Below are 15,911 nucleotides of genomic sequence, written 5' to 3'. Positions count from 1 at the left end.
CAGCAGCCCGAGATGTGGTTTACATATTGGGGAGACAATTGGGAGCTTATTTGCGCTTATCTTTTTTCAAGTTAAAAGGCATGACATCTACTGAAAACAGTTCCTGAGGTTTAAAAGTATACATCTGAAAAGAGATGGAATACTTTGTCTAAATTCTACATTTGTCTTAATATGCAGTTACATGTTGTCAGTTTACCCACCCGCAATGATTGCTAGCACACACTGCAGACTCCAGTTGTTTTTATCTTTACTTTTATTCGTATAAGTAAAAAATATCGTTTTAATAAGTTTATAAGATATTAACTACAGCTGATATATAACAAGGTTATCAGCTCAATTTTCTTGCAATCAGTTCAGTGGCTGATTATGCAGCTGTTTCTTTGCAGTGAGAGAAGTAAACAAACCATACCCTAAAATATACAGATAGAATCAAATTAAAGGAGAAGGCTAAATTTCAGGCTCAATTATTTAATTAGTTTCTGTTATTGACTGACTGCAACTCTTCAGTATTTTCAAAATGTTTTCACTAAATTTTGGCAATTTCTATGTATATATGCTTAAAACTGGTAATAGTTAAGCCTCCAAAATCTCATCCCCCTAAATAAAGCTTATGCGAAGTTACAGAAAGTTGTAGAAAATGTATGTTTTAGCAGCAAAGTAATTTTCTGGCAGAGAGTCCCAATTAATTGGTATGTTCCAATATCTTTTTAGAACTCAAGCCTTGTTTAAGAGTTAAATTAGGTTCAACCCTTCTAGAGTTAAATATGGCTAAGCTAAATGAGTGGTATTACTAAAGTGCCTGCATTTTAATTATTCTGGGCTTCGTGCTCTGAGCAATAATGAAATTGAAGTTTGGAACATACAATGTAGATTTTGGAGGACACAGGGAGAATTAAATCTCTTGCTCTAGAGGATGATACATTAGAAGAAATGGACATGTGATAGCAATTAAATTTGCTTTCCTATAGATTTTCACGTCTCTTATATCAGTGGTCATAACAGGTTTTTTTAATAACTATTTTAAATTGGTCCAAAATGACTTCTCATCTACTGTGTATGAGTCTGGACCTTCCATATAGAAAAGCGTATAAAAATTCAGCCTGATCATTTTGGAGAAAGAATATCTTACATCCTTTTTTACTCTTTTTGGAATATGCTTTATAGGAATAGTGATCATGTTAACTTCCATTGCTCCATCTCCATGGTGATTTCTGAGAAATATGATTGGAGAGCAAATGTATATTTTTATGGAAAAGGTGACTTTTGGTATCAAAACCAGATACAACTACACAGAATTAAGCAGTTACTCTAATTCATCCCATCTTTGTGTCTGCCTTTACTTTTCATGATAAGCAGTGATACATGCAGTCCTTGTTGCCTGAACTATGTGAAGAGTACTAGGTTAGCTGTGTTATATGGTATATTAGTATGAAATAATTTGGAGACTATGCTTTCGGAAACATTTGCATCATTGCAGTGTAGTTTCTTGCAGAAGATTTTTATGGGAGCAGATCAGTTATACTTAGTTCTTGCCATGTATCATGATGATTCTAGGTATGAAGGAGTTTAGATTAATTCAATGCAATGAAAGAGTTTGCCTTTGGAGATACTGTATGATCATTTTTTGTTGAGGTGTTAAATGATTTCATTTAGGAGTTTCAGTTCATAATTCGGTTGGCTTAGACTCTGTCTTGCCTTCATATTTACTGTTGTTGCATAAAGATCTTATCTACTCAGCACTGCTGAGGCCATATCTGGTGTCTAGTTTCAAGGTCTGGGCTTCCCAGTACAAGAAAGACGTTGGCTTACTGGAGTGAGTCCAGCAAAAGGCCATAATGACAAATTAAGAGACTGGAGCATCTTTCATCTGAGAAGAGGCTGAAAAAGCTAAGATTGTTCAGCATGGAGAAGAGAAGGCTCGTGGAGATCTTATCAATATATAGAGATAGCCCCTGGGAGAAAACAAAGACTGAAGAGCAAGACTCTTCTCGCTAATGTCATATGACAGAAACAGGGGCAATGAGCACAAATTAAAACCAGTGAAATTCCATCTGAACACAAGAAAACATATTTTTCACTGTGAGAGTGGTCAAACACTGAAGTAGGTAGCCCAGCGTGATTATATCCATCTCTGAAGATATTAAAAATCTGGCTGGATACATTCCTTGTTTCTTGGTGACCCTGCTTGAGCCGGGGGTTGCACTAGGTGATCTCAAGAGATCTCTTCCCGCTGTCAGCTGTTCTGTGACTCTGTGAAGGTGAGGAGGCAGAGGTGACAACCCTTAAATATCTATTCTACTTTCTTTATATGATGTCTTTTCATAATTATGGATGTGTATGTTGCATCTTGTAATGAAGTTGGATCATTTTCACCTCTGGAGTGAGTCAGATTTGGGGCTTTCTTATTACCTTCATCAGCAAAAATACATATACTGTTTTAACCTGCCCCTGTGATCATCTAAGGATTAATCTAACATCACGTAACTAATTTAATGCAATTTCGCATTACCACTCCTGAAACTTGCCATGGTAAATTGGAAGCTTTTTTGCTGTTTGCATCTCTAAATTGATAAGCCCTTTCATCTTACGTACAGTTGTTCATACAAGCTGAGGTCTCTTGGAAGGTCTGACTTCTTTCTGTGAGTGATGCCACTGATGCATGGGCTTTAGTGGAATCTGAACAGGATGCCACTTATGACACCATCTCTATGGCGCTAGCCACACCGCTTTTGCTGTTTGTTGGCTATCATTTGTTGTTGCTGGGGATGTCTGAATCTGCATATAAACCTTTTGAATGACTAAGTGAAGCATTTGCTGTCTGGTAACCAATTCTAGAGTACTCAATGTCTACTGTAAAGAGAACATTATCCTAAATGCTCATGGGGATATGTTGCAAATGTAATAGGTATTTGAGTTGCTGATTTCGCAGACAAGTAAGTTCATCAGAACATTTGCACGTTAATTGACCAAGTTGTACAGCACAAACACATGAGGGTCAGCTCTCTGGACATATCAGGAAAACCACTGCCCTTTTGAATCTTGAGGGTCCCTGTTGTTTCTACCAAGTAAGGCAACAGCTGATAGCACTGCAGAGTGCACTTACCTGCTTTCTAAAATCAAAATATTGTTTTAAAAATTATTACTTTTTGTTATTTTTCTATTTTTTTCTGTTACTGTCAGCTTTGGTGATAGGGAGCAGACAAGTTTACAGCCTGTTTCCAGCACCATTCATTACTTACGATATTAAGAACTAAAGTGGATAATATTAAGTCATCATTTTGCAGCAGTCACTGTGACGTAGTACCTGAACCATCAGCCTATGGCTGTGTGCTTTTATGTATCAAGCTGTCATTTGCTAACTGTAATTTGAGTAATCTCTCCATATTTCTCAGAGTTCCATAAACTTCACTCTGAGCTATGGGAATCAAATGTACAGTGTTATTATTTAATATTGCATGCAGATGTGAAACACTGTATCAGGAAAAAGAAGAGCAAGCCTTGTTGTGGGGAACCATAGTTATTACGTTTGATTTGCTTTCTATGAGTTCTTATGAACTCTCAGATACTTTCTAGGGAAAAGAAAAAAGCAACTGTTGTGTGTATGTATCTACATAGACATCACATTGTTTCATGACAATGTAAAGGGATGCAACCTTTGAATGCTGCTCAAGCTTTCATGGCAAAACCACGTAATATGTTATTATGGAGCACTTTTCTTCATGACCCTTCAATATTTCTGTAGCATTCAGTATATGTAATCTAAGAACAAGTGTTGAGCTTTGATCTGTTAGTGATGATCATTGGATATTGTGCTCTGGCTCTGAGTATCTCTTAGGTATCTGAGCTACTAGAAGAATTTGTAGTTTGAGGATAACAAAATTATTAATTGCGCTGAATCTTAAGATTTTCATTGGCTTCTGTTTTTAAATCCCTTTTTAAATGTGATATGTAAAAATGGCATTTTAAAGCGAAGAACTCAAAAGAAGGAAAACTGTTGTTCCATTAACAGAAATATCTTCTGTATCTTTAAGTTGCTTAAAATATTTTCCCATTCTCCGTACTGTTTGGAAATCTGAGAAATATGCAGTTCTGGAACAGCTAAAGGAGAAATATCTCTGAACAATTGACAGAACCACCCTTATATGACATGAATAATTCTCAGTGCTAGGGGATCCAAGTAAATTTCAGTGGCTTTCAGTGGTTGTTGTAATGAACCTCCCTTTGTGGAGTGATCCATAAATATATAATGTAATGTAGTGGTAGCCTTGCTGACAGGCAGATGGTCAGACCCTCCCCAAAGTATTGGCACCCTTCTAGGTGGAAAGCAAATGAGAATCTCATTAGACAAAGAGGTATGTTTACTTCTTTATGAAATAATTATAGTTACTGTCTTATCTGGATGAAGAGTTGAATGAAAGTACAGTGAAGGAATCAGTGAAATTGTGTTAAATGTTTATAGAGGGCTCCTGAAGGTTCAATGATTTTAGCATGAATAAGAAACTGTTTTAATACAGCTCCTGTAGGTCTCTTACCAGATGTGACAAATACAATTTAATATAGTGCATTGTCCTCAGCAGCATGTGACAGGCCAGGATTCCTGACTCCTTTGACTAGTACAACATCCTGAACCCAAGTTCTTGCAAAGAGGGACGTTTTCTGTATTTCATGGGGTTGTTGTGCTGTTCAGGTATCACGTAAACAAGACGTACACCAGAGCCGACAAAAAATGTGTGAAACCTTAGAAACTGAAATAAGTATATCTGCTGATTTGATTCCATTTCAGCTGCAAATCTGGGGGCTGGTTTTTCAGGCAGACAGTAGAGTAAAAGTTAATGTGATAAAACTAAAAAGTGTTTGCTTAGCTTAGAAGAATTTTGAATGGGTCTAACATTGTAGTAGAAATGCTAAGTTGTGGTTTGAAGCAGTGATTGAGAACCTGGTGGGAAGGTTCCCTGGTGGCAGGGCCAACCCAGGGGAGCTCAGGTGCAAGCAATGCACTGAATGACCAGGAGTGGAGTCAGGATCCACCCCTTCCCAGGCTTCGTGTAAGGGTTGGCAGTGGAGGCAAGGGTATCTCACAGGAGATCTCTGTCTACCTGAGGACCTTGTTGGCCTTCCAGGTGTAAGCAGCTTCTTTCTCTTATTTCTTTGCTCACTGCTGTTGCATCTGAGCGGATCCTTACTTGTTATGGCCTGGGATCTTGTTGCTCTGTTGTCTTGCTGAGCTTTCCATAACGTTACAAACATCCAGTGTTTATTTAAGGAAAACCGAACCCTAATATTTATATGTGTACGGCTATATTAGATTGATGTGAAGGGTATTGCTTCTTTTGTGTTGTAATTTTGTGCACTTATTTTCTGTTAGTTAACATCACTTAGGCTTTTATATCCATGTTCTATATTCAGGTACGCGCATATTCCAATTACACTTGAGCTCCAGATAACTAAGAGTATGTAAATGGAAACCAGGTTCTGAAAATTAGGACCTTGCGTCTAGTGCCCCTTGCTTTAAATAAAAAAGGCTGTTCCTGTCCCAGATATTTACACTTATTATCCACCTATTTCATCTCTAATGAATTATTCATACATGTGTATGTGAATACTGTATGTAAAATCTTTCATTAGAGAAAGAGGGCTTCTGAGTTCTGGAGCATATACCAATATCTCCTCCTCAGGTGTTTCTTTGATATGCCAGAACATCTTTCTACTGAAATCTTAATCCAAAGTTTCCACAGTGAAATGAGTTTTCATGCAGTTTCCAGTCACCATCAGAGAGAGCTTTTTCATGATCCCTGTTTCTTCTGCTAGCAATGGTATTTCATGTTTCATATATAATTTTTTTTCTTTGCTGGCTGATCTCTATTAAAATCTGTTTATTGTTTCGGAAATTCATTTTGAAGTGGCATATTGCATTCCCACATCCCTAAGCCCTCTGCCCTTCTTTGGAGTCTGGGCTTTAAAGTGGGGAGGAGGAAGAAATAGAGAGAAATTTTTGTTTCTCAGGATGTCATTCCTCAGGAGTATCCCAACTGTCTGGTCATGGGGGGAAACTTGCTAGGGTAGAGCTACTGCCTTGTAAAAGGCAGAAACAGCATCAGGAGGGTGTGGACAGACCAGGCTACTTCGTTTCCATTCCTCAGTGTTTTACAGTGCATTTATTTGTTTTATTTGTTATACTGAGTCTTTTTTCCAGACACTACTGCATTTTTTTATGCAAATTATGGCACCATCTTAAAAACAAAAAAACACCAACCTTTAAAACATTAGGGGTAAGAAAAAAGACCAAACTTTTCCAACTACTTTTTTAAGGTTACAAGAAAATACTTGGACAGAGTTTTTCACACTCTATGCAGTATTGTTAGATCACTTCTGTTAAAAGCTTATCTTCGGATACTCAGCACCTTTCAACTTGAATTCCAATAAAATGGATGCTTATCTTTCCTTTCACCTCAGTAGGTTTGGGATTATACCATTAAGGCAGCAAATAAGGAATGTCATATCTGTTCAGTAGTACAGATTTGCTATGGTATACGAGGCAAAAGTGATCCAAATTTGGCTTTTGTCCCATGTTCTGGAAGAAGTCCCAGTTTAATGCTCACTAATGTTCAGGAATTCATTATTGTGTTTTATGTCATGCAAAAATTCAACCTCAGTCTCATTAGGAGCAGGGATTGAGTTGAAATAAGGTTGTTTAAGCTGGATTTCTGGATGAGCAAAACATTGCAGTATCTTCTTTAAAAATACTTCATTATATTTAATGGAAGGATAGTTTTCAGATTGCAGATTTTATTCCATGTCTGTATGATTATTTATGTGGAATGCGCATGGGAAGTAATTTAGCACAAAATTTCTTGTATCTGAAACAGTGTTTCAAGTAGTCTGAAGTTACAGTACCTTTCATGTTTGAAATAATTTAGCTTCAGGGAGGCTTCCCCTTATAGTAACTTTCAGAATTTGCTGTCCAGTTCTGAATGCTCATACTTCCTTAAAATGTTACACAGTGTAATTAATGCTCAAGATCAAGATTTTCAAACAATCACTTACTTTTCACCTTTAGCCTTCTTTGGATTTATTTATCTAGTTTGCAAACATCTCAGTTTGGAATTGGACCTTGTAAAGCTGAATTTCACTTGTCATGGGAAGTATTTATTTTTACCTTGGCTCTCAGCATGTAAGGCAGAGCAAGGGAAGAAGGTGGAAAATGCAGATCTGAATGAATAGTAGCTGCTGTTTCTAATAATCCAAGTAAACTCTCCAATCTACCTTGTTGTGACAAAGGGATAATGGAAAAATTCTCAAGTTTGTCTTTCCTCCAAATATGTAATATCCTTCCTCATTTGTACATTGTTGCCAGCCAGTGTGCCTAGATGTCACTTAAACGTTCATCTAAAACACTCAGGTTGTCTTATAATTAGACAACCCATTGTAATAAATCAACAAAGAACGCAAAGTTATGGCTCTGACAAGGTGGTGATCAACTATTGTTGGCCTGAAAAACATTCTTGGTCAGGTTTTGTATTCTCCCTGACAAAAGCAAAATGTAGAAAGCTTGACCAAAAAGCTTCAGATACTGAGGAAGTACTTTCTAATGGGCAGAATTTAAATCTTCATAAGCTGTCCCTAGATTCTCTTCACTTTTCCTCTATCCTGTGCAGCACAAACTTTTTTAGAACTTTCACCCAGTGAAATGAATTGATTCCAACTGATGCTGGTTTTGCAATGTCACAACCTTTAAAAGAGCACAGATTAGCAGAATTACAAGTATGGATTTTGAACTTCAAATACAGAATCATAGAGTCGTAGAATTGCTCAGGTTGGAAAAGACCTTCAAGATCATCAAGTCCAACTGCAACTATGTTATGCTTAAGCCTTGCTATTTTAATGGCTGCATTTGGTGATTTTGTTGTCCATAAAATGTAAGCTGCATATTTCGTCAAAGTACTTTAATGAGTTATCATTTTGGGTGCCTGAGTAAACAACATGACTTTCAGTAGATTTTAATGGATTTTTCACTACATGGACACCGATGAATTTGCACAGCGTGAGGTCTTGTTGGGCAAAGAGTCTTTATATTCAACTTACATCAAGAAGAAAAGTTGATGAGCTTAGGCTTGAAAATATAAAATACACCTTAGTTGTTTGTTTTTTTTCTTATATATATCTTGTTTGAAGCCTTCTACCTCTTCTTCCTGTCAGGCTAACAGTGTTTTCCTCCAATTGCACTAGAGAACAAAGTTTAACATTAAAAAATTATTTGTATTGAGCATGCTTTTCTAGGTAAAGTCAATATCAAAAGGGTTCTCATGATAGATCATCTTTCAAGTGCAGTATTTTGCCCTTTTGCAACTTAGGACTGAAGAGTTATAGTTACACAAATACAGTTTTCTTTTCTCTTACTAGAAGTAAGGAGGGAGAAAAACCCAAACTTCTGTCCCCAAGTGAGACATAAAAGCAGATGATTGAAAAACACCATTCTCATCTCAGTGTAGAATGAGAAAAGATATTATCTAGGTATTATTTCTTCATCTTGTTTAAATAGTATTTTGTGCTAATGACTTTACTACCCTGCTTAAGAGAATCCTTCTACTGATTCTGTGGTTTTGTTTTCTGTATTGCCAGCTCTTCCAATATTTCTACTTTCCAGCATCAGCTATCACTTTGTTGTTTTTCTGCCATTTGCTAATACTTAACTCACTTTACTTCACTAGCTCAAAAAATGTAAACATTAAGTTTTATATGAAACTTTATACTCTTGGCCTAGTCACCACAACTGTAATAAACACTCATGATTGTAAACAACGGCAATTAATGGCGGAACATAAATATGTATTGAATTCCAAGTGTGTGTGGCTGCATGCATTGATGTACATGCTGGGGAAGTTGGCGGCTTTGCTCATACATTAGCAAAAAGATTTGCAAGAACGTGTTTCCATGAGCTTGTACTGAGGTCAAGTTCAGTGCAGTGATATCTGAATACAGGTATCGTGTGTAGCTAAGTGTTGTGGTTTGCGTTTTTGTGAAATGAATCACATGGTTTACTTTGTTTATCTTGCAAAGATAAACTTTGGTGCAAAGGCAATCTCTTACATCTGCTTGGCTAGTTTCTACTGCAGTGAGCTTTTCCATATTTTATGGCCTCTGTGACTATAAATATGATTTTGGAGAGTGTTCATGTGTTTTGGCATTTAGTTCCTGTTTAGCTCTCTTGTGGGTTCTAGTCAGAGAAGTGTTTAGTATACTTAAACATGCAAAACAATTAGATGAAGAGGGTGTTTCAGTCTTTATTGTATTGATTACTCATGTAGATGCAGTAACTTTTGATTTTATTCCATGTCTTGAAAGTACTAATCTGATTTTACAATTGAGTTTTGTAAGATTTCCACTTGTTGAACGTCTTGGCACTTCAACAATTGAGTGGAATGCCATCTTGAGACATTTCATCCAAAGGACTGATTATCTTTGCTTTACTACTTATGTAATTACTTTTGTCATTTTAGTAATGGGGATTGCTGCTCTAGTGAAAGTAATACCAAGTGGAGAAGTGTTAAGAATGAACATTAGATATCATATTAAATATATTTTAATTATTTTCCTTTTAGAAAAAAAATGAACTTTTTATGATGAGGAGCTGTTTTAAACAATATAGAAAATATGATATTTTCTTAAAATTTAAAATGATGAATCAGTCTTGCCCAAGTGTTAATGACCAAGTGTAGGGCTTTTTTTTGTGTACATACTAAAATATTCTGCTCAATAAAAATTCTAGAGTCAGCATAAGCTTTAGAAATTTCTCACAAAGTGATGTGCTGGATTAAATCAAATCCATTGTGTAGTTCTATATGTTTGTAAAGATTGGTGCTTACCATTTTACTTTGTTGTCCTCTTAGGTACATTGTTAAGTGCACAATCACACAATTCTTAAAATATTTTTAAAACTTTGACCATTTGTAAGAAACAAGCCCTTTTATTCACCTCTAATGCTTTGTATTAACATGCTTGCACCTTTTTGTCCAGGACATATTCTGGTAACAGGAGAATTCATTTTACTGAATATTTGTCATGTAAGCTTATGAAAATATAAACCAAAGTTTTAATATGGGCAGGTAAAATACTTAATTAGTAGTGAACGTACCTCTGTCCTGTTGTGATGGATCTGTATTTGCTCAACTACTCAGTTACTGTTCTCAGGAAGCAGATGACCTCTGTTTTTATTCCTAAATATACCACAAACCTGAAGACTGAGTATTAACAGTATGAGTTCCGTACAATTTGGAGACTATCAGTCTTTTTGTTACAGCCTATTTAAATATAAAACAGCAATTTCCACCTTACATGATGATGATCATGGAAAGTTCTTAAATTGTGAAGTTCTTCAAATGCTCTGAATATTATGATTAATATCCTTGTTAACTATTTTAAGTGCTTGCCAGTAATGCACATTATTCCTTGTTTGTGCTTTAGGTTAAGAGTATCTCCATACAAATAAAATTCTTTAGTAATCTAACATGTAGCATCTGCATTCTAAGAAATTACATTACTGAGCATTTGTTATACTGGTGTATCAATCTCCAAAAATACCTGTATGAGCTTGGCATTTCCTGCAGCTTATTTCCTTCCCAACCATTTCCTAAGAGTATACCCCAATCTTCGTTGATAGTTGTCTCTATAAATTATCAAGAGACAAATGGCTCACTTCCATTTTTCCTTTAGAGGTGTGATGACTTGAGTTACAAAGTACAAATCAGAAGAAAAATGACAGGAGTCTGATCCATTAAAGGCAGAAGTATTTATCTTAATTTTGCTGGAAATCACATTTAAAAAAAATGAGCCATAAGAAGAATCTTGAAGTCCAGTACTGTATTTAGGTACTTCTTTTATAATAGTGATGTTATACATTATATATATATAATATATATATTGTGTGTGTTAATCTCTAGTTGATATTGGGCAGCTCATAATTGAGACTCATTTTTGGTGCTGGGAAATAACATTACAGATCTAGCAATGACCATTGTGTGCTTTGGCAACAATAAATTCAGAACTGAGGATAAATTTCATGAACTTCTAGGTTAATGTAAGGTGTAGTGTTGAATACTGTTAGAAAATGATGGTAGTAGGCTCTATTCTTAACTTTTTATGCTTTTGAATTTTTGTATCATGTCAAATACAGTGGTTTCTTATCTCCAAAGATTAAATGTGCCCATTTTGACTATGTAATATTAATATATGGACAGGAAATAGAAGTCAGTATCCAGATTTGTTGACCCCTGAGATGTAATATTGACCTCAGTGAGTATTAACTTCTCAGATCAATAAATGCTGTTATTGACCTCAAAGAAAAATCAATGGCAGCTTGTTAATTTGCAAACTATGACTGCAAGAAAATGGTACACATTTTGTTCTTCATTATCACGTATTTATATCTATATTTTAACGCCTTCAGTATTTCCACCTTGAGATCATCGTGTCAAAACATTTCAATCCTGGCTGTTAGAAGCTTGAGGAGACAGGCATTGTACGTTATAGAATAATTGATGAGTAGTATGTGTTATTTCCCATGTCTCATAAAAATAGCACCCTGAACAGTTGTATATCACCTGTGTTGTTTTCATTTTTTTGGATAGTCCATTCTGTTTCATTTTCTCTGGTGCACTTCATCAAAACATTGCATAAAAGTACTATATTTTAGCTGCCAAAAAACATTTCTACATGAATAATGAGGGGGATGAAAGACTAACTACTGGAAACAAGGAGACTGAAAGTGATCACTGTAAAAATCATAATTAATATACAGTAGATTTTTCCTATTTGCATAAAGATGACAGGTTTCTAGGCAAGAATATGCTCTTCAGCAAGTTGAAGTATAACTATGTGACTATATAAAAAAAGTTTTAAATGACAAAGTATTGGTGGAGAGGTGTTATTTTCTATCATAGCAAGTTTTGTATATAAACACTGAAATGTCAGGTTTTACATAGTTTGAAATGTCTAAAAAATGCCTATTGCTGAAATTCAAATGTCATAACAGTTCCTCTGCATATATATCACTTTGATATTTAAACTTAAAAACCTCATAAATGATTTAATATTACTTTGGCCTTGTTATGATCTGACTGCCAAAAAAGGCAGAGGCTGATTTTTATCTGGTCTGGAGAGTGGTGTTTTCATTCACAGAAGACAAAGCACAAGTCTGTCAGCTTTATACAGTCATTAATTCTGATACATCTGCAGTGATCTTGGCAAACTGATTGCTATGTTTAAAAAACTTTTCCTTCATTAAGTTACAATGTGAAAGGTATTCAAATGCAAAAACAAAGCAATAGTTTTATTTTTACACACTGAAGTGGCTGCAGTTTTCTATTTTGCTAGTTTGATGGCCATACAATTTTGCCCTCTAGTTCTATGAGCTCCCAGAACTTTATGCATCCACATTGTCCGTCTGAGGGATGAGGTTAATGGTATTGTATTCATCCTGCAGATAGGAAGACCAAAGTATAATGAAGTTAAAATAAATAAGCACCAAGCTAGATTAATCTCTGAGTCTCGGAAAAGGATGCTGGAACAAATCTGGAAAGAGCTCAGTAGCGATTATGCAGTGTCTTTTCTGTCTTACAGACGAAGTCCTGACTTGTCAGGTAGGACTGTATCTGTCCACTGGCATTTCCTACAGAAAACTGCACAGACATCCCAAATCGTAGGAACAGTTTCCTATGAATTTGATGTTCTGAGTCATCTTTGAGTAACCACACGTTTTGAATCCTACCACAAAAGAGTGAACGATGGAGGAAGTCAGTAGATGTTTAGAGGGCAGAAAGTTCCTAGTCACAACTCAGGAGTAGAGAAATCATGTTAGTCTTACAGTTTAGGATCATCCCTTTTCAGTCCACACTAGCTGCAGAGCAGCACCTGGCTATTCAAAGTCCCAAAATGTCTATCTGAATTTTAATAGTAAAACTAGGAATAAAGAAAATCTCCTCATAAATGAGAATGAAATATGGCTCCTTGACTTTGCAAACCACTTATTTTTCAACTGCTGTATAGTCTGCTCAAGAACACTGCTACGGTGATTAGATATCAAAATGGCCCCAGCATTACAGAATTACTCCACCATTACAGGAAATGGTGCTGGTGTCAGATTTCACGGTGCCTTAATGGTCATCTTCCACACCGTGAATTTTCTACTCTGAAAGCATTATCTTTATAGTGTATAGGAGTTCGTGGAAAAAAAGCCTTAGGAATTCAAACTTCCAGTCCTCTGTTATGATCATCTAATGCATCATTTGGCCTTGTAATATTGTTTGTAATTACTAGAACTGTTGACTTAGCTGATGGGAAACTCTTAAGACTGATAGTAGGTCTAACTTCTTCAAAAGAGAAGGAAGAATAATATAGTGCATAATTTAAAAAAAGTCTTCCTGAGAATCCAGTGCATATGGTATGTCAGAAGGAGTTCATCTTATCACTGAATTTAAATTTTCAGTTTGTGTTACTGACAACACAGCCACCGATTTCCATAATTGAAACATTTTGAGTTTTTGCACTAATGGGCAGTGGGGCACAAGCTAGCAATGTTAGGAGACAAGATGTTCTGCTCAGCCTCTGTGAATTACTTTTACTCTCTACATTTTGCTTTATTAAGAGAATTTTCCATTTACTTCCTATTTTGGGAAAAAGTCTCGACATTATTAAAGTACATAAAATATTTGATGCCATAAAATGGATCTATTTTAGTTTGATAAACTAGAAATGTGCTGCACTGTGAGGGTCATAGCTTATAATACATACTGTTAGTAGTTTTTCATTTTTCTATATTAAGAGATTAGTGAAAAATAAGCTCTATCAATTAAGTTTTATTGCAAAATTATCTTCAGATGTACAGCAGTGAAGATGATATTGAGTGATAACACTAGAGTGGATTTTGTATAAAGCAATTACAGCTTGAAAACCACAATCTGAATGAAAATATTGCTCAGGGTTTTTTTTGTAATCTGGTATTAATACCAAAAAACTCTTCCTTTAGAAAGTGCTTAAATTACCTCTATTAAACACAAGACATTTCTAAGGTGTTAATGTGTGCTATTGACTGAAAAATTCTTTATAGATTCCTGCTTTCACTGTTCATGCTTTGGCAAATCTGTAAAGTACATATAAATACACAGTTCCCCTTCTTAAGATGATTCTCTGTTCATAGGATTGCCATGTTTTCCGAAAGATACTACTTTGTTTATATGAAAATCAGAGTTCTTAATTCAGTAAGTAATTTATGTAGGTGCACTTTGATGCTGTAGAATCTTTTGCAGACTTAATGATTTACTCTGAGAGAAGCAGCAAATCTTTTTCACAGTACAATGTAATATATATAGCCACATATGTTTCCTTGACATGTTATTCTGAAGTTGAAAGTGCACTGAGCTTTGTAAAATGCATTTCAAGAACTCCAAAAGTGAATTGTTTAATTCTGCTCATAGTTAATGCAATCTTCTTGAATGCTCAAATTGCTCCTATCGGAGGATTCCATTGTGCCATCCCACCTTTGACTAAACAGGCATTCCCTCAAAACATGTAAAGGACTTGGTTATGTTAGAAAAACAAACAGAATCGTTCAAGAGGAAAAAAAAAAAAACAGTTCAGTCCCTATTTGTGGCACAGGGAGTTTTGCATCTAGCATTCACTTTGGAATAGCATCATTCAAAATGTTTTACTAGGTGCATGTATGGGAGTAGCTCTCTAAAACACTTGATTTGGAACAGACTGAGTAGTACCTAAAGGAGGGTCAAATTACTTCAGAAATGTATCAGTTGCACTCTGTTGTTTCATTGTAGATAAATAGTTTGCAGCTCTGACCAAATCTCCAGTGATGCCAGCATGAATCAAGACAATTGAGTCAAGTGGTTACAGGTTTCCATCCTTTCAAATTGATCAAATTGAAATAGCCCATTAGGAATTGATTTAAATCAGTTTAGATAAGAACAGTCTTAGTCCTGGCCCTTGAGGCTTTGGCTACTGAAAGTTCACTTGAAGCTGGACATACACAAGCTCCACAGGCCATCAACTTTATTAGTGTGGAGATAAGCTGATTAGATCTTGTCAATCAAAGGTGCCAATATCTCAATTGAGCGTCTCTCCCAGTCTTTCTCTCCTTCTTTGTTGCCCGCTTCAATGCCTTAAAAAAAAAAAAAAGTAAGCAAGAGAGATGTGTGGTATGCATCCCCCTGGTTGTCACCAAGCAGGGTGCAAGGGTACTGTGATGATGTGATGACTATATTAAAGGGGACATCAATTTGTTTTAAAGTGTTTTGATTTTTTTATGGTGGCATTAAGAGAGAGAACATTGTGGTTGCAGCTTTACTAGAAAGCAAAGAGTTCTAGAAGGAAAAAAAGTGTTTCTTTGAAACCTACCGGGTCTTTGAGTCTTGCTGTGCCAATGGGCGCTTAAGTGCTCCTGTAACTGGCACACTCTGATCTACCACCGGCTTAGGTACTCTTCTTCTGTCCAAATTATTCATTTCATCATTATGAAAAAGATATGTCGATGTTAAATCCTTGCTGAAGTAATTTTTAATAAATAAGTTAGGTACAGCCCTGTTTGGGAAATGTTTGATTATGCCTGTAATGAGCATGATATATTTTAACAATCTGGGAAATTATAGTGTGAGTTAAGGTCAGGCTAGAACATATGCAGTGGCTGTCTCTTTGAAAACGGAGCTATACATGCACTGAATTAATGCGGTATGCAGGTATTTGCATCTCTGCTTTATAGAGGAAAAAGCAGAAAACCAGAGCATCAGCTGCAAAAATGTAATAGTACAGTGTTTCAGCTTTAGGCTTCATCATATGGTTAAAGATGGTATAGAGGAAAACTGGGCTTTTGTTCTTCACATCTGAAGTTTGCTCACACCATGCCTCCCTCG

At 35.8% G+C, this 15,911-nt stretch overlaps 1 protein-coding gene across 3 annotated transcripts in view; it reads left to right on the top strand.

The window, feature by feature from the left end:
• Window positions 1–15,911, top strand: part of VTI1A (vesicle transport through interaction with t-SNAREs 1A) — a 253,033-nt gene that overhangs the window by 61,499 nt on the left and 175,623 nt on the right. The gene's annotated exons all lie outside the window — the stretch shown is intronic.

The sequence above is a fragment of the Numida meleagris genome, chromosome 5, assembly GCF_002078875.1.
Source record: "Numida meleagris isolate 19003 breed g44 Domestic line chromosome 5, NumMel1.0, whole genome shotgun sequence".
In the NCBI taxonomy this organism is placed as follows: Eukaryota; Metazoa; Chordata; class Aves; order Galliformes; family Numididae; genus Numida; species Numida meleagris.
This window is presented reverse-complemented; position numbering and strand designations above follow the sequence as displayed.